Source organism: Ursus maritimus, unplaced genomic scaffold (assembly GCF_017311325.1).
Source record: "Ursus maritimus isolate PB19 unplaced genomic scaffold, ASM1731132v1 scaffold_2, whole genome shotgun sequence".
Classification (NCBI taxonomy): domain Eukaryota; kingdom Metazoa; phylum Chordata; class Mammalia; order Carnivora; family Ursidae; genus Ursus; species Ursus maritimus.
This window is the reverse complement of record NW_024424452.1, coordinates 72081667-72102327: the sequence shown is the minus strand read 5'-3', so window position 1 is coordinate 72102327 and position 20661 is coordinate 72081667. Positions and strand designations below refer to the sequence as shown.

General features: G+C 47.0%; 1 long non-coding RNA gene across 1 annotated transcript; it reads left to right on the top strand.

Annotated features, from left to right (window-relative positions):
* The first annotated feature begins 904 nt into the window (after positions 1-904).
* On the top strand, positions 905-8314 carry LOC103667425. Its single transcript, XR_569759.1, has 4 exons — positions 905-1089; positions 4656-4862; positions 6185-6342; positions 8075-8314. It is a non-coding gene; the product is annotated as an uncharacterized LOC103667425 (long non-coding RNA).
* The last annotated feature ends 12347 nt before the right edge of the window (positions 8315-20661 follow it).

Genomic DNA, 20661 nt, shown 5'->3' with positions numbered 1-20661 from the left:
GTGAATCCTACGTTGTGTGAATTCTACATTGTTGTGTGAATTCTACGTTGTTGTGTGACTTCTACGTTGTGTGAATTCTATGTTGTTGTGTGAATTCTATGTTGTTGTGTGAATTCTACGTTGTTGTGTGAATTCTACGTTGTTGTGTGCTTCGTATTTGTGTATTACTATAAATCTTCCTGAATGTTGTTCTAGGATGCAGTTACTTGGAAATAGTTTGATCCTTTTGAGTCTTGCCTTCACAATATGTTAGGTGGACCCAGAACAGGGCTCAGTCTAGTGCTAAATATTCCCCACACCGACATGAGACTTTCCTGAGTACACTACCCAATGCCCCATGAATTATAAGTTTTTGTTAGTATGGCTGAAAAGAACACAATTCGGGCGCAATTCCTGACCCTGTGTTGGCACCAGGCATGGTTCCCTCCAGGCCTTTTGGGTGGTTCCTTCCCCACAGCCAGTGTCCTGACCAGGGTCCCCGCTCTGCAATCTCCAGGGTTCTCTGTCCTCCCTCATATTCTGTCCTCCAGTCTGGCTGCTTTGGTGTCCCCGGACTCTCAGCTCTGTCTTCTCAACTCAGTGAGATCACAGGGCACAGCCTCAGTTTCCCCTCCTGTGTGACAACAGGCACCTGTCTCAAAGCAGGAGGCGATGGTAATTGTAGGGCTCATTAAGTGTATTTCCCATTTCTCCAGGCTCACTGCCCTTCATCACCTGATACTCAGTGACTCAAAACTGTTGTTTCATGTATTTTGTGCCTTGTTGTTGTTATTTCCGGCAGGAGGATGAAACCCAGTGCCTGGATACTCCATCTTAGCCAGAGCAGAAGCCGGAACTTCATCTTTGAAATCATGTAAACTTGGGTTAAACTGCTGACTTTGTTTCTTAAGACTCATGTGACCTCCGTCCAGCTACACAAACTGCCCGAACCTTGGTTTGTTTTCTATCTAACAGGGGAAACAAGCTTCCTCAATTCAGCACCACACGACGGAATGAGAAAATGCGTCCAGCAAGTAGCGTGTGTTGAAAAACACAGAAGGTGCGCAGCTGGGAAATACGGATGAGTAAGTGTTGAGGAGAGACGGAGAGGTGAGGAAGAGGAGCGGGGGACATGGGGAAGAGCTGTGGGGAAGCTAGTGGCCAGGCTGCAGAAGGAGAATGGGGGAGCAAGGTGGAATAATAGAGAAGCAGGGGTGGGTGGGGAGAGGGAAGGGATTCCAGACCCATACAGCTTCTGTGGTTTGGGCCCTGCACAGAGGTGCTCAGCCCAGGGGTGAATAAGGTTTAAAATCCAACCTGAGCTCAGCAATCTAGGCTGTCTTCCTAGAGGAAGAAGCCTTTTCCTTCTCCCGGTGGCTCCCTCTGTACCAGGCTGTGGCCTGTGCAGCTGCCTCTGCCCAGAGGAGTGCATTTTCCTAATTTTCACAAAGGTGCTGTATCGACTGTGAAGCCCTGTCGGAAACACCGGATACTGTCCAGAGACTTGTCAGCTTCGAGTAAAATGTCTCTTCTCTGGGAACTTTGGATGGTACAGAGCAAGATGTCATTGATTCATTGATTCATTGATTCATTCATTCATTCATGCGCTTGTCCATTCATTCAACAAACGTTGTACCCAGCACTAGTGTGTTGGGGCTGTGGATCAAATGATGAATGGGGCCTAGTCTCTGCCTTCTAGGGGACAGGTTGCCACAGACTGGGTGATGTGGCACCTTGGGCGGGACAGAGACTCCCGCGGGACTGTGGAACCTGCCCAGGGGCCTGGTGAACCAGCCAGCTTACACCCATCAAAGGGAAGGATGAGGGCGCCTGGGTGGCGCAGTTGTTAAGCGTCTGCCTTCAGCTCAGGGCGTGATCCCGGCGTTCTGGGATCGAGCCCCACATCAGGCTCCCCTGCTGGGAGCCTGCTTCTTCCTCTCCCACTCCCCTGCTTGTGTTCCTTCTCTCGCTGGCTGTCTCTATCTCTGTCAAATAAATAAATAAAATCTTAAAAAAAAAAAAAAGGGAAGGATGACCACTGGCCTGTGCTCCCAGGGACTCTCTCTCTCTCTCTCTCTCTCTCTCTCCTATCAAACCTGGGGGACAGGGATGCTGCTTTGGGGGTGGTAGGGCCAGTCTCCTGAGGAAGTAGTCTGTCCCCCAGGGTCAGAATGTAGGGTTCTCAGTGCTTGGCACCGACTCTGAGCTCCAGTCAGCATCGGGTACATTCCCCCCCTGGGTACAACGTTTAACTGTCACACAATTTGTTGAATAGATAAAATAATTGTTTGATAGAACATGCAAGACTCACACTAGGCTAGAGAAGAAAGTAAACCTCGCAGCTACCCAGTTTCCTTCCGCGGAAGAAACGATTATCTCCCATTTCTTGCGTGTCTTTCCAGAGATTCTGTATGCATGAGGAAGCAAACACATACATACGTAAATGCAGATGCTTTTTTAAGACAAATGCTGGGCATAAGCTTCCAGCCAGCTCACACATACAATACGAGAAAGAAGAAGGTGGTAAGTTCATTCACTGAGCTCCTGGGTCCCTGGCTTTGATCCTTCCGAGGGTCCTGTTTGCGCTGCCATCTGCCCAGCTTGCTGCTGCTGTCAGGCTCATGATCAGAACTTTTGGGTTTGACTCTGGGACCCTGCGACCCAGACTCGCGTGCTCAGTGTCCCACGAGCTTCGTGCAGAGCTCGGGCTCACCAACTTTGTGGGGTGCGGGGGAGAGTTCCCCACAGGGGAGGCCAAGCCCTCCCGACATCCAGGGCTGACCGCCCTCGCCTATTTGTAGCAATGAAGGTGAAACCTGACGGTCCCCGGCCGCACCGGTGGGAAAATGCCAGTGACCTTTGGGCGGCCACGCGGTGCCGGGAGCAGCCTGTGCCTCGCGGTGGATTCCGCCGCGTCATTGGAAACCACTTGACAAATTAGAAAGTGGCTGCTTGATTTTTCACAATGAAAATAGGAGAAATTGTTTTCGGAGAGAGTTATTTATTCATGTATGTTTAAAGTTTTAATTTAAATTCTAGTTAGTTAACATACGGTGTATTTTCAGAGAGATTTAAGATCCGGTCTGTGCTAATTTAGCTTGTGGGAAGTAAACACCGTGAGGCAGAAATGTTGCTTGAAAACCTTGAAAATTTGCTTTGTCTATCTCATTTGTTTTCGATTTTTCTGTTTCTCTTTATTCCTTCTACTTATCTCCCTTCCTCCGCTTCTTTGGTTATTTTATGGAATTGGAGAAAAGAATCTGAGACCTTGGAAAAGATCTCAGAGTTTTTCTGTTGTGTTTTGTTTTTTTTTAAAGTAACTGGTGCTCATCAGTACCCCCTGGGATGTTTTTTTTAAAAAAAATGCAGACTCTTCAGCCCTATCTCTGGAAAGTTTATTTCACTGGGTCTAAGATGTGGCCAGGGAGTGCTCTGGACTGTTAAAAGCTTTCCAGATAATTCCAGGGGCACTCCCAGCTGAGAACCAGGGCTCGGTGTCTGACAGGGGCTCAGCTCACTGATTTCCTCATTCACGGTGTGTATAGGGCATGTGTATGGATCAGGCACTATTCTAGGTGTGTGAAATTATTACTTTTTTTAAGATTTTGTTTATTTATTTATTTGAGAGAGACAGAGACAGAAATAGTAACAGAGATAGCGACAGAGAGCACAAGCTCTCGAAGCTCCCTCCCTCCCAGAGAGGGAGAAGCAGACATCCTGTTGAGCAGGGAGCCCGACCCGACCCGGGGCTCCATCCAGGGTTCGATCCCAGGACCCCAGAATCATGACCTGAGCAGAAGACAGACGCTTAACCACTTAGCCACCCAGGTGCCCCTAGGTGTGTGAAATTAATCAGAAAACCAAGCGGAAAAAATGCCTGTCCTTTGGAACTTCTTCTACAGCATTTATTAAAACAATACAAAACAAAACTTCACCCAGAGCTCTGCACTGTCCTCTGACTCACTTGCACCCATAAACTCTGTTGACCCCTTTGCAAATGCCTGTGCTCTGATCATAAGGGAAGTGAGATAAAATATGGAAGATAAGTGCACGAATCCTGTATACAAGGACCATTAATGGGGCGCGTGGGTGGCTCAGTCGATGAAGCATCTAACTCTTGATTTTGGCTCAGGTATGATCTCAGGGTCGTGAGATCGAGCCCCGCATCAGGCTCCACGCTGAGCAGGGAGCCTACTTACAATGTTCTCTCTCCCTCTCCTCTGTCCTTCCCTTCTTCCCCCCAGAAGAAAAAATTTAAAAAAAAAATCATTAATCATTTTTCCTCCAGCTCCATCCTGCCTTCTTGCAGAACTTGCTCTCAACTTTTTCTCAGAACCACTGCTCCTGCAGGTCTTGCTGAGTGGGGCCTGAGTCACGTGACTCCTGTGGCTAAGCTGTTTGGACCAGGGGCACGTACACGGTCACGGCTGGGTCAGACTAACTCTTTTTCTGGGAGTTTAGAATATGCACTTAGAAAAGTCACGGGGATTGCAAATTCCAATGCCTGTAAGGGTCAAACAGGTGACAATGAATGATGCCAGCCAGGTCTAAGGAAACCAACCACACAGCTTCTAAGCACAATTCCACCTGACCTGCGATCTTGGGGTCAGGGACCCTGTTCTGAATTGAATGTTTGTGTCCCCCTCAAGTTCTTATGTTGAAACTCCAATTTGCAGTGTGACCGTATCTGGAGATGAGACCTTTGGGAAGTAATTCGGTCCTGAGGGTGGAGTCCTCGTGACTGGATTAGTGCCCTCGTAAGAAGGAACAGGCGAGAACCTGCTTCCCTTCACTTCCTCCCCTCACCATGTGAAGAAACCAGGAAGAAGGCTCTCAGCAGAACTCAACCAGGCTGGCAGACTTTCCAGAACTTCTCCAGAATGGTGAGAAATAAGTGTGCAGCGTGGAAGTCACCAATCTTTTGCAGTCTTGCGACAGCAGCGTGGACTGACGCGGACAGGCGAGGGACCGAGCGAGGGCCGGGAGGTTGGAGGGCTTGTGTTCCGTGCAAACAGTTGGCTGTTACTTAGCTCCAGGACGATCCTGCCACATGTGAGCCCAGTTTGCCAGGTTTTCTGGTTACAGAACTCCTCAATTCAGGTTTTTATATGAAATCTCACAGTTTAACAATATTGAAATTATCTTACATTAAAAAGTTGTGTTGTCCATGGCAAACCGGTGGCTGGCCATATCTGCTAGCAAGCACCAGTCTGCACCGTGTGCTTGCTCTGGGCAGCGTGTGGGAAGCAGGACAGGGAAGTGTGGTGAGGCAGGGGCCACGGCTGCATCCGGGGCAGAGAGAGCCGGACTGCAGAGAAGGAAGGCTAACAATGGCAAAAACAGGTTTTTTGGGTTTTGTTTTTTGTTTTTTGTTCTTTTAAACATGGTCGAAAGACACACTGGTTCCTGACAGTCTTCTAGTTTTTATTCCAGCCCATTGCTTCTCAACCTGGGCTTCTGTAAGGTCCTGTTTCTTTATAATAAACCACCTTTTTGCCGAAGCTTCTGTTAAATCCACACAGTCACTGATAAAGTTGCAGGTGTCTGTTATCTTTTTCCCAAAGGGCAGTATTCTTCCTAAGCATTAGTGTAACTAATATTGACTCTTCTGTGTGCCTGTTGGTTTGGTATATGTCAGGCACATCCTGGGCTATTGCATTTAACTGATATTTATCTAGCGGTTGCCAAACCTGTCTGTGCATCAACACCACTTGGAAGCTTCTGGAAGAATACACATCCTTTTGTAACCAAACCCAAGTTTGTATGCCTGATGCACGGCAAAGACAATCACTGAGGCATCCAGTCTGCAGCAAGGAAAGAGTTGGTTTGAGAGGGAGCTAACCGAGGAAAAGGGAAGACAAGCTTCAAATCTGCTTTTCCAAAGGAGAGTCAGGGAAATGTAAAGGCAAAGGAAAGACGTCTGGGTAAAAATTTGCAGCTATGCTCCTTAGCTGGGAGCTGCAATTAGTCCCATTGGTGAGTCTGAGGCACCCAGTCCAACACTGGCCTGGGAAGCAGACTTTGGGGGTACCACCCTGAGACCACCGTCGGGTGTGGACCACACCTGAGCCAGAGTGGGCTGCCAGGTGCTTAGTGGTTTAAAAAGGAGCTCAAGGAGAGGCTGGCTTCCAAGTTATCTTATCTTATGTTGTAACTGAAAAGTTTTGCATCTTGCCCCTTTATCCTTTCTTGAATTGGAGAGCAGGTCGAGAGCAGGAGATCCCGGAGCCGCTTGGTTAAATCCCATGTGGGAATTACACTCTACTGGCCTGCAACTGGCTCCTCTAACTTCCTTGGTTGCCCAGTGGTAAGCAGTTGGACATTCCATGCAGCTTCTTTGCAATGGGATTTACTTTGTCGAAGGTAAGAGCTTGAGATGTGAATGTGATTTCCAATACGTAAATAGGCGTGTGGTTTCTCATATGCTCCCCTGGAGTCTGTGGACACGGTCAAAGCGGGTGGGGTGAAGGGGGGTGTTTGGGTGCTGTGTGGTTGAAGAAGATCACTTGGTAGGATTCAGGAGGCATTTGGGCTTTTCTGTAGGATGCAAGACAGCTCTGTCACTACACTGGCCGCTTGGTGGGGACAGCTGGAAGGGTGGGCTCTGTTGGGGCTCCTCCTCTCCATGTCCTTGCAGGGCCTTTCCACAGAGTCTCTCCAGTAGGGTACTCAGACACAGCAGCTTAGGGTCCCAAAAGACCAGGCAGAAGCGACAGTCCTCTTAGCGGCCAGGCCCAACCTAGTAAAGTATTGCTTCCACCATGCTCTGCAGACCAAAGTCAGCCAGGCCTTCCCCGACTCAGAGGGAGGAGGAAATAAATCCGGTCACTCAAGAGGAGTGTAGAGATTTTACAGCCAACTCTAATTTGCTTCCCCAAGTTCCCTTTCATTGGGGATATCATTAATTTTTGGTTGCTGAGGGAAACTCAACATTCAGGACCTAGGTCCCCGATAATGTTGAACTACTATATTTTCCAATATATTTTGTTTTGAAACTTGGTGGCAATCGGTTAGGAGCCAATAAGCATTTATGGAACACCCACGAAAGACAGAGCTTTGTATTGTAATACAAATTACAGAACTCAATATTATAATAACTGCAGGAATCACAACCTTGGTTTTGTTAAATAGGGCTGTACTGAATGTCAATAGGACATGTCTAGAAGATAAGGTCAAGGGCAATATTGTTTAGGTATGAGTCAGGAAGTTATCTCAGAACTGAGGTCTCTTTGGTGCTGTGACTCTGGTCCTTGACCTCACCCCGACTCCTGACTTCCTGACATGATGCATAAGCATTGCACTTACCACGGTCTTCAAGGCCTATATCCTCCTGGTTTCACTGCTCTGTTCTTCTTGCGTTTGATTTGCTTTTTCTTCCCCTGGACCCTGAGAGCCCTGCCTCATTGATTTTGGCCAGCACACCGAGGCTGACGTGAGCCTATGTCTAGCTCCCTAGACTCTACCTCAAGGCTTTGCTATAATTTCCCACAGTTCTGTGCAGACCTAGCTGACATGAGCACACCTTCCCAAGGCCTTGGTTTGCAGGAAGAGACTTAAAAGTCATCACACCAGTGATCTCTAGCCTTCTTCCTCCCACTGAGGACTTTCGGTTTTATATTTCCATGGCTCTCCTGCAAGTGGTCCCTAAGCCCGATGAAGAAAATTGAGGGGGATTAGGCTGTGCTGTTGGAAGAGGCAAGAACTTCGAGGAGCAATAGCAGGAAAGAGATCACTCCCTGGGTTAGTGACGTGTCAGAGAGAAAGAGAGACTTAGTCTGTAAGCCTCTATGGTAGATGGTACTTCAGCTTGCTGAATATTCCAGCTCCCTCCATAAGGGGGCTATGCATTGCCATGTCACTGACATCAGGCTTGGCCTCAAGACAACCTTTGGCAAAAGAAATGTGGGCGAGGTAGCCCTAGGGCCCCTACTGATCCTCACCTTCTGGTGTCCATGGCCTTGTGGAATCCCCTTCTACACTGAGTCGGGCCTGGCCCTTCTGATCAACAGAATATGGCAAAATGCATGATTTCAAAGACGAGGCTATTAGCAGGCATGGCAGCTTCTGCTTTCCTCTCTCGGATCACTTGGTCCAGAAAAGGTCGTCCGCGGTACTGCGAGGACACGAAAGCAGCCCCAGGAAGAGATGCGTGTGGAGAAGACTCAGGCCCCAGCCCACAGCCTCGGGAGTGAGCCACCTCGGAAGACAGTCTTCCAGCTCTAGACAAGCCTTGGCACGAAGCAGCCTCAGCTGGACTCTCGCGAGAGACATCGCGAGAACCACCACACAGCCCAATCTCCTGACCCACAGAAACTGAGCTAATAAATGGTTATCGCTTTAAGCCCCTGTCTCTTGGAGTGATTTGCTATGCAGCGATAGGTAGTTAATACAAGTATGAGTAATGAGGGTTGTTTCGCGCAGTCTAGAAACATTCCAAGCTTGCATTTGCCATGTTCTCTTCTCTTTCTATCATGGCGCCAGCTACGTTCCACAGAAGGTTGCTTCATCAGTTCAGGTCCTAGAGTCAAAAACAGCAGCGTAGGGCTCAACACAGCTGATCCGAGATGCGTGTGAGGCTTGAGCAAGAAATAAATCTTGGCAGTTGTCAGCCTTGAGATTTGAGAGTTGTTTATGATCACGGTGTAATCCAGCCTGTCCTGGCTGATAACAGCAACAGATTGTCCATATTCAAGTGAAATCCAAACTGTTTCCCGCAGCTATAGATTCATGGAGGATTACTGGGGGTAGGAAAGAGAGCTGATGTATTTTGGGGCTAGTAAGCGAGGGAAGAGAGTTAGAGCTGCTACGGTCCTGCCCCAGTCTGTGCGAACACACAGATCGAGAAGCACTGAGGGCCTCGTGGTCAGCCAGCCCATGGTCCTGCACACGGCTGCTCATGGGATCAGAAGAGAACAGGTGGGGGGCGCCTGGGTGGCTCAGTTGTTAAGCGTCTGCCTTTGGCCCAGGTCATGATCCCAGGGTCCTGGGATCGAGCCCGCATCAGGCTCCCTGCTCAGCGGGAAGCCTGCTTCTCCCTCTCCCACTCCCCCTGCTTGTGTTCCCTCTCTCGCTGTGTCTCTCTCTCTGTCAAATAAATAAAATCTTAGAGAGAGAGAGAGAGAGAGAGAAAACAGGTGGAGTGTGCTCAGAGGTTCTGCCTTTAAACTGCTTTAGACTGCTAGCCGGCCGCCCAAAGCCATCCTTCCTGCGCTGTGGAGGTGGGAAAACGGAGGGAAGGTGCTTTCCAAACTGCGAGTGGGCATTCTCGATGAGTGGCAATAGCCATTCGACACTGGCGCGTCACAGCTCATGGAGGAGTTTGCAAAAATCCAGATTTTATTGACTTCACTGCTAATCATATCCTCTTAAGAAAGGAACCAGCTAGAGGAAGCAGAGAGAAGAGTTCAAATTCATTTACAAGGTTGTATGAGTTTTCCCAGCTCAGAATTCATGGCTTCCATCATCTCCTGAGAGAGTGGCCCAGAGTGTGGTGTGTGTGTGGCTTTCCTGAGAGATACCAAATAGGGGGAAAGCCTCTAACGGCTCCCAGTGTTCTGGAACCTTAAAAAAAAGGCCAGACAACATTGCTCTAAGGGGCAGAGAGACTAGCAGGAAGCCATTCACCCACGGATGCAATGAACCCAGTTCCTGTGGTTTCTTCTCCCAGGTCCTAGGCCTTCCCAAAGGGGGGACTCAGGTGTCTCAGGTGAGGACAGAGATTGTACGCTCCTGTGTCATGACTGTCGAGTCTCTGAGGAGAGAAGCAGGCTGGCTTCCTGCTTTCCCTGCCACCCAGCCCTTGCCCCAAAGCCCTGCATTTTCACAGCAGTCAGACCTCTGGGGAGATCACAATGAGCACCCCCACCCCCAGGGCCAGTGTAGACCCACTGAGCCACACCCCTTGCCCCATCACACACTTGCTTTCTGTCTAGTCTCTTTCCACCGCTCCTTCCCTCCTCACTCCTTAACCGGCAGAGGATTGGAGACAGACAAAAACACGAATGTTTAAGCTTGTCACCTCTGGTCTATTTCTTCCATCTCTGGAGCTAAATTCCAAAAGGGTAATTGCATTAGTTACATCTCCAAACCCGGCCTTCCTGCGGGGCCAGCCCCCTGCTCCCTCCTCCTCCCTCTTTCAGGGAGCCGGAGCCCAGTGTGCAAAAATGTCTGCACCGTAATTTCCAATCTGGACCCTCTCTGGACCCTTGTCCCTTTCTAGAGACCAGCCATCCTAGCCCAAGCTGAAGCTCAGAAGGCTTTCAGAATATAACCCCTCTTGTCGCACAGAAAATTAGCTGCTGCTCCTGCAGCTCCAAGGAGGGAAGGCGGAGGGGAGGGTGAGGAGGGGGAATTCAGGAGAGGCTGGTGGGAGGCCCCCCTGAGAATGGGGCCAGGCCCTGGGCTAAGATGGGATGGAATGTGCAAAGGGATTCTTGCAAGCTGGGGCTGGCTGGGAAACTGCACAACTGCGCTGAATCGCAGCCCCGGAGATGAAAAATGTACAAGAAGGTTTGTCTGAGTAGCTATGATGCTCTGCTCTGGGGACGGGGCACAGGTGATTTTCCTAGGACCGTTCACTGTACTGTCTTACCTACGTCTAGCGTCTAAATAGACATTGCCGTATTTGAAACAGACATCACCCGCCCCTGAGAAGCTTCTGCGTCATTAAACAAACACGTTTGAACCTCCACTTTGCATTTTATCTCATGCACCCATGGGTGCCCCACCATCCACAACCCCTTTCTGAGGAGGGATATGTTTTTGCTGTGGGGCTTATGGTCAGAAATCAAACATTTCCTTGGTATGTGTAACCTTGTTATTTACACACAGATAGATGGTAGATAGATTATAGATGGAGAGATCCATTTTTAAAAAATGAAGTTACAGGAAATCCACTCTTCTGTCATTAGTTCTCTATTCTGGGCTGATGGCTCTCAAAAATTTATTTTCACTAAAAAATGTATTTTTTGAATAGAACAACCCATTTGCTCTTCTAACACTTGCTGAGGACCTACTGTGTGCCAGGGGTGACTCTAGGTGCAGGGACAGAGGGGAGTGGGACACAGCCCTGTCCCCCAGGAGCCTAGATGGGAGGCGAGGCAGACTTCTTAACAGAAAAGTTCTGTTTCTGCCAAAATAGGGCAGGTGCTATAGAGAGGTATCAACAGATGGCTATGAGAGGACAGAGACGGACCACCTGATGTTGGGTAGTCAAGGAAGGTCTCACCCAAGGAGTTGACATTTATGCTAAGTTGAGTAAGTAGGGTATTCTCACACCCAGCGGCCTGTTACAATTCAATTTTGGTGCTAACTTCCCAGAGCTAGCATAGTCCCCACAAGACCGCCCCCACTTCATATACCAGCCACAAGGTCAGGGGGTCCCCAGGCCACCTGCCCTTCTGGCTGATTGTCTATAAATGTAGGGGTTCTCGCGACCCCTGTAGGTTTGATAATTTGCTACAATTGACAGAACTCAGGAAAGAGCTATATTACGAGTACAGTTGTATTATAAAAATACATACGGATCAGGAACAGCCAAACGAAGAGACACAGTGGGGTGAGGTCTGGGAGGGTCCTGGGCCCTCTTCTCATGGAATGAGAGTGCAGTCATGCTCCCAGCACATCAAAGTGTTCACCAGTCGGGAAGCCCCACGGAGCTTTGGCGTCCGAGGCATAAGTGATTAAATCATTGGCCCCATGATTAAACTCAATCAGCAGTCTTCCTTCCCTCCGGAGCCAGAGCCAGCTCAAAGACCCAACTAAAGACCCTCTAATCGTATGGTCAGTCTTCCTGGTGACCCGCTCCCATCCTGAAGCTATCTAGGGGCCCACAATGAGTCACCTCGTTAACTTACTGCTAGCATGGTGACCCCTGGGGCTGATGGATAACAAAGGTGCTTCTATCACTCAGGAAATCCCAAGGATGTGAGAAGCTCCATGCTAGGAACCTGGGGAGAGAAATCGCACAGATTCTTTATAACATAACAGATTTTTATACCAATTAAGATACTTTGGGTAGAAAACTTTATCGAATGATGAAGAGTTGCTACAAGTGTCGATTTTTGGCCTACACTGACCAAAAACTACGCTGAAGATTTCCCTTGGCCCCTGTACACAGGGTAGCAGGGGAGCTTAGCATGGACTAAAGATAGCGCGAGTCACCTCTGTTTATTTTCTCCCTTTTCTTCAGTCTTGCATCGCCCTCCACTTCTGCCTGCTGTTCTTTTTCATCAGTTCCTTCAACTTTCCTGCCTGAATTGCTAAAAGTTATGGACAAAGCCCCAAACTCCACTGGCAGCAACATCACATCAGAGAGCCCCTCTTTCTTTTTTTTTTTAATAATTTTTTATTATGTTATGTTAGTCACCATACAGTATAGCCTTAGTTTTTGATGTAGTGTTCCATGATTCATTACTTGCGTATAACACCCAGTGCACCATGCAATACGTGCCCTCCTTACTACCCATCACCGGTCTATCCCATTCCCCCACCCCCCTCCCCTCTGAAGCCCTCAGTTTGTTTCCCAGAGTCCATAGTCTCTCATGGTTCATTCCCCCTTCTCTTTACCACTCCCCTTCATTCTTCCCTTCCTTCCCCTACCGATCTCCCTGCTATTCCTTATGTTCCATAAATGAGTGAAACCTCTTTCTAACTGCACACCTCTCCAAGGCCCCGAGTCAGATGTCAACCGCCAGAGCCCCACCGCTGTGTCTCACGCCAGCAGCCACAGGTGAAATCATGTGGCAGTCACCTTAGCTCTCATTTTACAATCTTTACAGTGGTCACAACTCAGAAACAAAAATCTGGAGCTTTTCACAGGGACTTTAGAAAGAAGAGAAAAAATAACATCCCCTAGGATCTCTGTGATGTGAGCTCTGGCTCTCACCACGCTCTTCCCTTTGTCACTGGGTTCTCCCCGTCCTCTTCTGGGAGGTGGCAAGGGACCATCATTGTCCTTGCCTTGTAGACGTAAGGTTTGTCCCAAAGGATGGCCGTGAAAAGAAGGATTCCTTTAATGTCACCTGCAACTCCATGGATTTTCTCTCTTTCTCTCAATCTCTCTCTCTCTCTTTCTGTTGGAGTTTGGGGTGCTGTTAGGAAAAAAATATGAAAAGAAGGGTAAGGTTCAAACTATAAGCAAATAAAACAATTTCTCTCCAGGATGTAAAGATTTTACATCAAAATTTCGGATCCCTCCTACATTGTTGGTGGGAATGCAAGTTGGTACAGCCACTCTGGAAAACAGTGTGGAGGTCCCTTAAAAAGTTAAAAATTGAGCTACCCTATGATCCAGCCATTGCACTACTGGGTATTTACCCCAAAGATACAGACGTAGTGAAGAGACAGACCACACCCAACCCAATGTTCATAGCAGCAATGTCCACAATAGCTAAATCGTGGAAGGAGCCGAGATGCCCTTCAACAGATGACTGGATTAAGAAGTTGTGGTCCATATATACAATGGAATATTACTCAGCTATCAGAAAGAACGAGTTCTCAACATTTGCTACAACATGGACAGCACTGGAGGAGATAATGCTAAGTGAAATAAGTCAAGCAGAGAAAGACAACTATCATATGATTTCTCTCATCTATGGAACATAAGAACTAGGATGATCAGTAGGGGAAGAAAGGGATAAAGAAAGGGGGGTAATCAGAAGGGGGAATGAAACATGAGAGACTATGGACTATGAGAAACAAACTGAGGACTTCAGAGGGGAGGGGGGTGGGGGAATGGGATAGACCGGTGATGGGTAGTAAGGAGGGCACGTATTACATGGTGCACTGGGTGTTATACACAACTAATGAATCATCGAGCCTTACATCGGAAACCGGGGATGTACTGTATGGTGACTAACATAATATAATAAAAAATCATTAAAAAAAAAAAAAAAATTCCTGTTCTTGGGGGCGCCTGGGTGGCACAGCGGTTGGGCGTCTGCCTTCGGCTCAGGGCGTGATCCCGGCGTTGTGGGATCGAGCCCCACATCAGGCTCTTCCACTGTGAGCCTGCTTCTTCCTCTCCCGCTCCCCCTGCTTGTGTTCCCTCTCTCGCTGGCTGTCTCTGTCAAATAAATAAATAAAAATCTTAAAAAAAAAAATTCCTGTTCTTCCCAGAGACACTGTGAGATTGGGGGGGAAGGAGGAAGGCTTTGCTTTGTTTTCTTGAGGAGTCCCTAGACCTTTCTCGTTTATCCATTGAACAAATACTTACTGAACACCAACTATGGCAAGACACTATTCTAGATGCTTGGAATACAGCAAGAAATGAAATCGAAAAGTTCCCTGTGTGGACAGTCTCTTCAATAAATGATGTTGGGAAAAGTGGAGAGCCACATGCAAACGAATGAAGCTGGACCACTATGTTACAACATACACAAAAATTAACTCAAAATGGATTGAAGACCTGAATGCAAGAGTCAAAGCCATAAAACTCCTAGACAAAAACAGGCAGTGAGCTCCTTGACATCAGTCAGTTTGCAATTTTTGAATCTGACACCAAAAATAAAGGCAACAGAAGCAAAAATAAACAAGTAGGACTACATCAAACTAAAAAGCTTCTGCACTGTAAGGGAAGCCATCAACAAAACTACAGGGCAACGTACTGAGAAGATATTTACAAATCGAATCTCCGTTATTGGGTTAATACCCCCAAAACATAAAGAACCCATACAATTCAATAACAAAAAAAACCCAAACAATCTGATTTAAAAATGGGCAGATGATCTGAATGGGCATTTTTCCAAAGAAGACCCGCAGCTCGCCCGAAGGGTGCATGACAAGGTGCTCGACGTCACTCATCATCAGAGACAGGCAAAGCAGAACCACAGTGAGATGGCACTGCACATCTGGTAGAATGGCTGGTATCAAAAAGACAAGAAACAGCAAGTGTGGGCCAGGATGTAGAGAACAGGGAAGCCTCGTGCACGGTTGGTGCGAACGCAAACTGGTGCAGCCGCTGTGGAAAACATACAGAGTTTCCTCAAAAAGTTAAAAAATAGGGCGCGTGGGTGGCTCAGTCTGTTAAGCGTCTGCCTTCAGCTCAGGTCATGATCCCAAGGTCCTAGGTTCGAGCCCCGCATCAGGCTCCCTGCTCAGCAGGGAGTCTGCTTCTCCTTCTGCCCCTGCCCCCAGTTGTGCGCGTGTGTGTGCGTGCGCTCACTGTCTCACAAATAAATAAATAGAATCTTAAAAAAAGGTTAAAAATAGAACTACCATATGATCCAGCATTTCCCCTTTTGGGTATTTATCTGAAGAAAACAAGAACACTAACTTGAGAAGATATCTGCACCCCATATTTATTGCAACATTATTTACAAGCCAAGATACAGAAACAACCAAAGTATCAATTGGCGGTTGAATAGATAAAGAAGTTGTGATAAATATACATACAATATATCTAATTTTTATATATTATATACTATATTATTTTATATATAATGGGATATCATTCAGCCACAGAAAGAATGAAATCCTGGTATACGTGACAACATGGCTGGATCTTGAGAGGACTATGCTACGTGAACTAAATCAGAAATAAAATACGTGAAAGAAATCTTTCTTTAAAGACAAATACCTATGATCTCACTTATATGTGGAATCTAAAAACAAACAGAAAACCTGAACTCACACATACGGAGAACAGACTGGTGGTTGCCAGAGGTTGGGGCAGGGGAGAGGGGGAAGGAATGGCTGAACAGGTCAAAAGGTACAAATTTCCAGTTATAAAATAAACAAGTTCTAGGAATGTAATGTATGTGGTGACTATAGCTAATATATTGCATATTTGAAAGTTGCCAATAGAGCAGATCTTAAAAGTTTTCATCACAGGAAGAAATTGGTTGTAACTCTATATGGTGATGGATATTAACTAGACTTATTGTGGGGATCATTTTGCAATGTATACAAATAACAAAGCACTATGTTGTGCGCCTGTAGTTAATACAATGTTATATGCCAATTATACCTCAGTTTTAAAAAGAAAAGAGAAAGAAAATGGCAGACAGTATACTTCAATAATTTCCAAGATATACACATGCCCTTGACTGTGCTGAGTTAATTGCTGACAAATTAAAAAAGAAACAGCACAAAGTGTTTCAGATGTTTATATTAGTTAAGTGAAATAATCCTGTAAAAATGTTACTTCTCATAGGATATTGCTCTTATTTTTGTCGTAGTTAGTTTTGGAAATGTTTAGGCCTTCCTTGCTTTTTTAAAGTTGAAATAAAAATTTATAGTAATTAAAAAAAAGAAAGAAAAGAAAAAACTCCTGTGCTGGTGACGTTTACATCCTTTGAGGGAAGAAAAACAAACCAAAAAACATATAATATGGCAGGGGATGGTAATTGCTATGAGGAAAAACAGAACCGGTTAAGCGATTAGAGAGTGATGACAAGGAGTGGATTATAGGGAGATCAAGAAGCCTCCCTGGGAGGTGCCATGTGAAGGGAGTTGAAAAAGTGACAACATTGAGGAGAGGGAGTTCCTGGCAGAGGCGATAAGTGCAAAGGCCCTGAGGTAGGCGCTCACTACAATGCTAGAAAGTCAGTACTATTGTTGTCTACCCTTTTTTTTTTAATTCTTTGCTTCTCCAGTTTCCTCACCCTCTTCCTCCTCCCCTTTCTCCAATCTCTCCCACAACTTCTCTTCCTTTTCCTTCCCTGATTTTTCCTTCTTCACTTCACCTCAGCCTTATCTAGCAATACCTTGGAGTAAGCCCAATCTCGGCCAGGAAATGCTAAAATTTTCAAAAGGCAGGGGAGAAGAATAGAAAGAGAAAAACCCGTCTCACTGAGTGACACTCAGTCCACGCGTAGCCACCATGTGACCACAACACGCCGCCCACAGGGCAATCTTCGGCTCTTCAAACAAGTGGCTGCCTTGTGTCAACTGTCAACCACGTCTACCAGCCGCTCTGAGGAGTCTGGGAAGCAGCACCGGGGCTGGAGAGGAAGCGACTGCAGAAAACACATTTCTCTATCTGTCAGCAGCCCAACGGAAAGCTCACCAGCATCTGCCATGACAGATTTCCTGGTTCAGGAATGGAAATCAGAACGCTTAACTGCTCAGCTCCTTCTGTGATGGAGGACGACTGAGAAACACCCCGTTTCACTTGTTTCCTCTTCTCCAGCCTCCTATTCCAGCCCCTCCTGATCTCATCTTCACTCCACCAAACCCATCCCATCCCGTGTCAGTCCCACGGAGAATCTCGCCAGCATCCCCTCTGTGGTGGCTGCACTCTGTGTCTCTGCTGATCCCTCCTCACATGTTAGGGTGACAAAATGGCCCCTTTCCATGTGACCCCCCCTACTGGCCTGCAGGCCTCTGTGTGTCAGCCTTCTGGTCTCTCTCAGTCCTTGGGGGTCCAGTCGGACATGTAGGCCCAGAAATGGTACATGACCCGCTGAGGGGCTGAGCAGGCCTCACTTCTGAGGGGGATTTGGAGCCTGCTGGGTTTTACCTCTGAAGTTCTCATGTCACTGCAGTAGCTTTTCTTGAGCTGCTTCTTGACCTCAAAGACCGTGCTTGGTGCTGGTGTCCGTTCAGCGCCTGTCTGCATCGTGATCCCCTCCTCAGCTTCGTATCTTGTCTGATTTATATGAAGACATCACGGGTTTGCGTTCAGAGAGCGCTTGATGCAAAGCCCAACTCTGAGCTCACGGTCAGTGGCAAGGGGTTCACGCCCAGTATGTGCGGAATCATCTGCCAGAGTTGGAATGGTGCCTGAAGTCCTACATTATTCATATATCATAGGAAAAAAAGGAAGGGGCGAAGGAAGAGGAGGAAAGAATGGACATGATTTAAAAAGGAAAGAGCTAGAAAATGACTTCATTTCTTCTTTCACTCATTCGTGGATTAGTTGAATAAAACACTTCCTGACCAGATACGTGAACTCTTCATTGAATCCCCACGATCCCAGGCAGTGTGCGGATCTAAGGAATGTAAGAGTCAACATGGCGGACGGGGTTGTAGGCCTCAGTGTCTGTGGCCCAGCACCTCTCAGGAGCCTGGCCCGGGTCACATAGCTGGAATGCCTAGCCGCTTTCCCCCGGTTACCATGGAGACCCCAGGGTGAAGAGGAGGGAGGTCTTCTCTGGTATCATCCAGCAGCTTCCAACCTTCTTTCATCTTGGCCTAAACTGTGGGCCTTCTTCCAGCTGCAAATACCACCCACACTGGGCCTCTGGAGGAAGGAAAAGGGGCAGCTGACCTCGGGGGGGGGCTCCAGGCTGAAGGTGATGTATGCCACGGAGGAGGAAGAAGTTGGCTCTGCCTCACGGCTGGCCAAGCAGAACCGCCACGAAGAAAATTATGAGGTGAATTAAACTTTAATTGGATTTTTATTTGGTTTCGGCAACCAATAAAGGGACAGCAATTTTCCAAGTCCTGTCAGCGGTTGGAGGAATGTTCTGAGAACATCTGTTTTAGTAACGGCAGCAACAATAAAAGCCAATCCCGTATTTGTAGAGGAGCTGCCCTCCAAGGCCCTCTGAGCCCTTTCACTGCTCTTATCTGCTGCCTTCCCCAGCAGTCCCAGGGAAATTGTATTTACTCGTAATTAAGCTTAACTACGAGCTCTCCTGCTGCCCTCCCCACGGCTGTCTCCTCAAGCCCTGGCGCCAGGTGCCGGCTCTCATTCCTTCACCATCCTTTATTCGACACTTGCTGGGGACTCAGCACGCAGCTGCCGTGTGCGGGGTTTCCGGGGCTTGGGAAGTGCGGCCACAGGGAAAAAGTGGGAAAGCAATTCTGGGTTGCATAAAATTCCACTTATCTGAAAGAACAGAAAAACACAGAAATTTCCTATTTTACCCCAAGCCTTTTGTCTCTTCCACTCCCCCTGTCATCTTGCTGAAATGCCCAAATTGTTTAAAAAATAGACATCATTTATTCTAATTACTTGACAGAAAGTATATATTACAGCAGTTTCCAAGTTGACTGTAGTTTGGGCCCTGGAAGCGATGTGCTTTTACTTGTAGAGGCCAAATGGGATCCCCAAAATACTGGATATCCATGCAGAGGAATATTGTTTGGCCAGTAAAAGGAATAAAACACATGCTTCTTCGTGAATGACCTTGAAAGCACTACGCTAAGTGAAAGAAGTCATCACAAGTGACAACACGTTAACTGTCCGAAATAGGAAACAAGAAGCGTTTGGCGATGGGATAAATCTTCAAAACCCTGCATTGGGTGAGCAAAGTGATAGAATGCATTTGCACGGCTGGGGGGGACACATCTTCCTAGACCTGGGGCAAAAATGGGTACGTGGGGCTGGGTGGGAATGATGGTCAGGGATGAGGGAAGGGTCTTAAATGGGTTGATGATGGTAATATTGTACCGCAACTGAAGGGTTCGATTACCTCCTAAGATTATTAAAATATTGCGGAAAAGATTCTTGGAAAAGAAGCTGGGAAGATAAACTATGCAAAGAACAATATAAGGCAAAACGTGAGCCAGAATAATGTGTTGTCTGAGTTGTAAGTCAATTGGGAAATGCAGGCACTTTTTCAAAAAACTAAAATGATTTTTTTCTATTAAAGAGTAGTATATAAATTAAAAATATCAATAAATATATTTATTTCTATTGTTTTTTTTTCTCTAGCCTTTTTTGGGTTGCTTTTAAAGTTATTCTCACAGTGCAATCCCGTATCATAACACGCATTTTTCAGTTCGAGTTATAAGAAGGGTTTATTCAGGTTATTACAAATTCTTACTAAATATCACATTAATCAGGCGACTTTCTGATGATGTGTATTGTTAGAAGGGAACAGATCCAAAATGACTGTTGATAAAAAAAAACCATCTACACAAAGAGCGAAGCAAACTTTGATTAATCTGAATACTTAGAGAATTAATTCTCATTTATAGCATAAGTCTCTACCTTAAGAACTACGCAGTGTTCTACCCAGGGAAACAGGAAATACAATCAAAAAGCTAACCAGCACAAAGGTATCAATATTAGCTTTTCTTCACCAGTCTCTCGACGATGATTTTTTGAAACTATTCTTGGGATGACGGCAGATACAGAATGGAACAGAGAAGTCAATCGGATTGTCGAATGAGGTTGTTTTAAAGTCCCAGCTGAAACAATAGTCTTGAAAGGCAAGGTACGAGAGAGAGGAAAGGTTTTTTGAATTCCGAAAGCTGGCTTTGAACATCAAAAGCCAAACGGGAAGGAAGCTGGGCATAACACTTATCCTCAAACCACAGAATAGGCAGGAATTCATGACGGAATAGGCTGAGAATTGTTTATTACTGAGATAAAGAGCTCAAAACAGAATGTAGACCAACTTTATCACTCTGATAAAGGGATAGTTCAGTTGGCACTTTTTTTTTTGGTAGCCAGACTTCCCTGATGAAGGGAGCAGTGTGGATTCCCGTGCCCGCATAGCGCCCTTCTCCTGTTGCAAACCAGCACTCCGAGTAGCAGGACAGAAGAGACAGCCTTCCATCCCGAAGCAGGAGGCAAGAGAGAACTGGTTAAGGAGAGCAAGAGAAGACGCCATTGTGTCACTTCCCTGTGAGGGTGTTGGGAGTCCTGACTGCCATCTCCGAACCCCTCTCCTTGGGCTTCATCCTGCAACTGGGTGCAGGCCAAATTTGACAAGACACCTCTGATAGGTTGGGGCCTGAGATGAACAGGCACTCGTGTCTTGCTTCCCAAGGTGTAGCCTCGGGAGG